The sequence below is a fragment of the Aquarana catesbeiana genome, linkage group LG13 (assembly GCF_042186555.1).
Source record: "Aquarana catesbeiana isolate 2022-GZ linkage group LG13, ASM4218655v1, whole genome shotgun sequence".
NCBI lineage: Eukaryota > Metazoa > Chordata > Amphibia > Anura > Ranidae > Aquarana > Aquarana catesbeiana.
Window position 1 is genome coordinate 227861177 of NC_133336.1, and position 5414 is coordinate 227866590.

General features: G+C 44.1%; 1 long non-coding RNA gene across 1 annotated transcript; it reads right to left on the bottom strand.

The window, feature by feature from the left end:
• Window positions 1–837: 837 nt before the first annotated feature.
• On the bottom strand, window positions 838–4576 carry LOC141116880 (uncharacterized). Its single transcript, XR_012237065.1, has 2 exons — window positions 2051–4576; window positions 838–1954 (listed from the first exon to the last, which is right to left on the bottom strand). It is a non-coding gene; the product is annotated as an uncharacterized lncRNA (long non-coding RNA).
• Window positions 4577–5414: the final 838 nt, after the last annotated feature.

A 5414-nucleotide genomic window follows, 5' to 3' on the forward strand; every position in this document is an offset into this window, starting at 1 on the left:
GTGCAGGCCACTCAAGTTCCTCCACCCCAAACTTGCTCATCCATGTTTTTATGGACCTTGCCTTGTACACTGGTCCAAATCATTTGGTGGAGGGGGGATTATGGTGTGGGGTTGTTTTTCAGGGGTTGGGCTTGGCTCCTTAGTTCCAGTGAAGGGAACTCTTAAGGTGTCAGCATACCAAGACATTTTAGACAATTTCATGCTCCCAACTTTGTGGGAGGAGTTTGGGTGACGGCCCCTTCCTGTCCCAACATGACTGCACACCAGAGCACAAAGCAAGGTCCATAAAGACATGGATGAGGGAGTTTGGGGTGGAGGAACTTGCAAGCAAAAGCAAGATCCATAAAGTTGGACCTGTTCCCACAAAGTTGGGAGCATGAAATTGTCCAAAATGTCTTGGTATACTGACGCCTTAAGAGTTCCCTTCACTGGAACTAAGGGGCCAAACCAAACCCCTGAAAAACAACCCCACATCATAATCCCCCCTCCACCAAATGATTTGGACCAGTGTACAAAGCAAGGTCCATAAAGACATGGATGAGCGAGTATCTAATGACCCTGTGAGGTGGTCTATGTGTGTATGTGACTGCAGTGACCTTCTACAATGCATTGGGGCCTCATCAGCTCCCCCTGCAGGACCTGTATTAAATTCCATACCATTATATACAATGTTAATACACATAAACAGCACTGCAAGCCTGATTTCAGTTTCGGCTGGTGTGCAAAAGTTCCGTTTTCAGCTACCACTGAATTGAACAATGATTTCATTTTTTTCTGAGTGAGATGTGACACCATAGTGAATCTCCTTTAAATGAATAATAAGAGGACACGGACACCTTGTATACAGTTAGAAACTCTGCTGTTTTTTATAAAACATAAATAACTTTACAAACATTTTTTCTATAACAACATTTTACACAACGAAATGAGTCCTCAGGACAGAGCTGTGTACAATATATCCACAGAACACATTATTTCACGTAAAGGACACCTTCAGAACTCCGCTGAGGTTTCCAACATTCTACGACTCTATAAGTAAGTGAATTACATGGGCGGACAGTCGCCTGGAAATGGGCGGAGCTTCATAAAACACCGTTTCACATAGAGTCTGATCGCCAGTCGGGGGTCTCCCCCTCTAAGGCCAGGACTGGTAAGTCGGTCACACAGGCAAATGCTTTAGGCCTCTTACATGTGGATGCCTGATCCCATTTAATGGGAATCCCAATGCAGTTTTCCCATTGGGAAAGCCCAGGTGCCGTGTACAGCTGCCCATAGACATCCACTATACTCAGGTCTATGCCAGCCTAGCCACGCAACAGCCATACATTTAACACACAATAAACTTGGCGCTGGAGGACCAATGGGCTAAAAACCACTGGGAAAATTTCCATAAGGCTCGGTTTCCACTAGTGCGACTTTTCGTACGACTTGGGACTGAAAAGTCGCATGACAAGTCGTACCACATGATTTCCAATGAGTACTGTTCATATCTGTGCGACTTGAAGTCGCAGCGACTTCAAAGTAGTCCCTGCACTACTTTGGTCCCAACTTTGATGCGACTTGAGGTCCATAGACCTCCATAATACACAGGCATTGCTTCAAGTCGCAGCAAAAAATGGCGGTAAAATCGCAGCAAAAACTTGTGGCAAAATCGCGCGACTTTGGGGTTGCAATAGTGGAAACCAAGCCTAAAAGTCCTTGTTAATTTCGTCAAGCAATTGACATGTGAGTGGTGAACACTGGCAGCACCCTCAAGAGCGAAGCAGACTCTGCAAAAACAAGTACAAAATGGAAGGGGGATGCCAGACTAAGTGCAGTGGTTAGATAATGGGTTTAAAAAGACACAATAAAAATTGGCACTCATACCGGAACTGACATCATCGAGAACGTGATGCCGTGGAAAATGTGGATGGGGTGGTAACGCATTTCGAAACTTCCTGTTTCTTCTTCAGACCTGATCATCTAAACCCGCCCTGTTTTTTTTTTTTGCCTATAAAAAATGTGGATGGGGTGGTAACGCATTTCAAAACTTCCTGTTTCTTCTTCAGACCAATCTAAACCCGCCCTGGGCTTTTTTTTGCCTATATTGGACTGTCTAGTAATCCATCCAATCAGGTCTGAAGAAGAAACAGAAAGTTTTGAAACGCGTTACCACCCATCCACGGCATCACGTTCCCAGCTGACGTCAGTTCTGGTATCGGCGCCAGGCTGGCTCCTACGTGGCCAACAACTTCCCCTCTGGTCCAGGTGACTTCACCACCTCGCCACAAGATACCAATGCCATCATACCGGGAGGGGGTGCACCCTTGGAGCCGTGTGATCTACCCACATTATTGTCTTTATCTAGTCAAATGTGAGCTGCCAATTTTTATTGTGTCTTATTAAACCCATTATCTAACCACTGCACTTAGTTTGGCGCCCCCTTCCGTTTACTACTTGTTTTTCTATGGGCTGCTGTGTGCAGCAACTGGTCTTCCCAGGTGGGGGGGAAATATACCAGAATTTACATTGCATAGGTGTATGGCCTGTGTGCAAGAAGCCTTAAACTGGAAGAGCGAGGGTCTATTCACATTTGTGTATTGCAGTACTGGGCGCCAAAACGCATGTTAGCACAACGCCCCTGATCTGAATGCGGTGCATTGTGGTGCCATTCATTGTGACAACGCATTTCACAGTACCATGCATTATGATGTGCTGAACGACAAAGGTGTCAGGTGCGATTTTTTTGGTGGGAATTAGTCCCTAAGCCCCGGGTTCACACTGCTGCGACTTCTCACGTGCAACACAGAAAGTCGCATGAAAAATTAAAACGCATTCCTTTCAATGGGTGTTGTCTTAATTGCCGTGACTCAAGTCGCAGACAAAAAAAAAAGGTCCTACACTACTTTCCTTGCAACATGAGTGCCATAGACTGCAATGTTAAGTGTGCCAAGGAAGTTCTCTGTTTGTCTTATCTTTATGACTTTGGCTGCGATGTCAGGGCGTTTTTGTTTGTTCAACAATATGTTTTACAACCTGTATTGTTATGATTTACCAAAGCCAAAGTCTCAAAACATCAAAGTCACGTGAAAGTTGCATTGAAGTCGCATGGCTTTGGGGTTGCAGCCATGTGAACCTTAAAGTAGAACTATAGGCAAAGCCTTTTTTTTTCATTTTGGACAGAGTAAGGTTCCATTCACACCAATGCAGTTTGCTTTTGAGCGTTTCAGCGGTGCTCTTTGCATTGTTTACTGCGATTTTGACGCATTTTTGCAGCGATTTGTCTTTTTTATGCATTTTTTGGGGGCAAATTTGTTGTTGGGCATAGTAAAAAGCACAAATCGTCACAAAATCGCAGTAAAAAACGCACTACATGCTTTTCTGCAGCGTCTCCATTAACCGCTTGCCGACCGGCTCACGCCGATATACGTCGGCAGAAGGGCACGTACAGGCAGATTAACGTAACTGTACGTTGCCCTTTAAAAAGCGGTTTGCGGGTGCGTGCCACGTGAGCTCCGTGAGAGTCATCGCGGGTCCCACGGACTCGATGTCCGTGGGGGATACCCGCGATTGTCTCATGGAGAGGAAGAACGGGGAGATGCTGATGTAAACAAGCATTTCCCCCTTCTGCCTAGTGACAGGACACGGATCTCTGCTCCCTGTCATCGAGGGCAGTGATCAGTGTCGTGTCACACACAGCCCATCCCCCCCACAGTTAGAATCACTCCCTAGGACACACTTAACCCCTACAGCACCACCTAGTGGTTAACCCCTTCACTGCCAGTCACATTTACACAGTAATCAATACATTTTTAATCGCACTGATCGCTGTATAAATGTGAATGGTCCCAAAATAGCGCCAAAAGTGTCCGATCTGTCCGCAGTAACGATAAAAATCGCTGATCGCCGCCATTACTAGTAAAAAAATAAAAAAGTAAAAGTAAAAAATATTAATAAAAATGCCATGAAACTATCCCCTATTTTGTAGACGCTATATAACTTTTGCACAAACCAATCATTACACGCTTATTGCGATTTTTTTTTTACCAAAAATATGTAGAAGAATATGTATCGGCCTAAACTGAGGGAAAAAAAAAAATTTTTATATACTTTTTGGGGATATTTATTATAGCAAAAAGTAAAACAATAATGCGTTTTTTTCAAAATTGTCACTCTTTTTTTGTTTATAGCGCAAAAAATGAAAACCGCAGAGGTGATCAAATACCACCAAAAGAAAGTTCTATTTGTGAGGAAAAGGACGTCAATTTTGTTTGGGAGCACGACCGCGCAATTGTCAGTTAAAGGGACGCAGTGCCGAATCGCAAAAAGTGCTCTGGTCTGGTCTTTTTAAGTGGTTAAAGTCTATTGTGAACCAAAAAAAAAAAAAAAAGCACCGCTTTGTGTTTAAAAAAAAGTCCCTGACCCTTTCCAAAAATGCAGAGGTACAAAAATGTATTTATGTGAACGTGTTCCATAAGAACCCATGTTAAAAATAATTTCCTGCGTTTTTGCAATAAGCATGAAAAAACACATTGGTGTGAATGGAACCTAAGGGGGGGGGGGGTGATAACCCCTGTCAGATTTTTTTTTTTTTTTTGCCATCTGTGTCCCATTGGGGAGATTTCCCTTCACTTCCTGTCCCATAGCCATAGCCATAGCCAAATCCCAGAACTATTGTCCCCATTGGATGATTTCTTCCCCCTCTATTACTTTTCTGGGGACAATCCAAAATTTGGAATTTTCTTTTACTTTCAATGATAACAACCCACAGAACAAATAGGAGGTGAATCTCCCTAACGGGGACACAGACAGCAAAAAAAAAAAAAAAACTGATCGGGGTTCTGATCCCTCTCCACGCCAAAAAAAAAAAAAAAGTTTTACCTTTAGTAGTTATACTGAGGGTTGCCAACTTTTCTTCAACCCAAACTCGAACACTTTAGAGGCCTGGGACACCTTTGGGTGCCCCAAGGAGAGTAGTAATGTGGTGCGCATAGCGTGCCGCAACGAACAGTGGGTGTGGCCAAATTGCTCTTGCTGACATCATCACCCTGCCCCCAGTGATGCCGAACCTGCCCCCAGACAGCCGCCCGCAGCTCCCGGATGGCAACAGATATTTGTGTGACTATCTTGGTTGCATGGGGAGCCACAGCCCGGTGTGAATAATGTGTCCAGGTTTCAGTCCGCCTGAAGCACATGATTTAAAACCTGGACTGTCCAGGTGAATCCAGGACAAGTGGCAACCCTAGTTATACTTTAAGCTTAACATTTTTTAGGGACTTTAATAGATCGGGGGAAGGATATAACCCCCTATTGGGTTTCTATTTCTTTTTGTGTTCCCATTGAAAATAATTCATCTCACTTCCTCTTGTGTCACTAAGACAGGAAGTGAGGGGAAAATCTCTCCAATGGGGCATTGACAACACTAAAAAACTTGG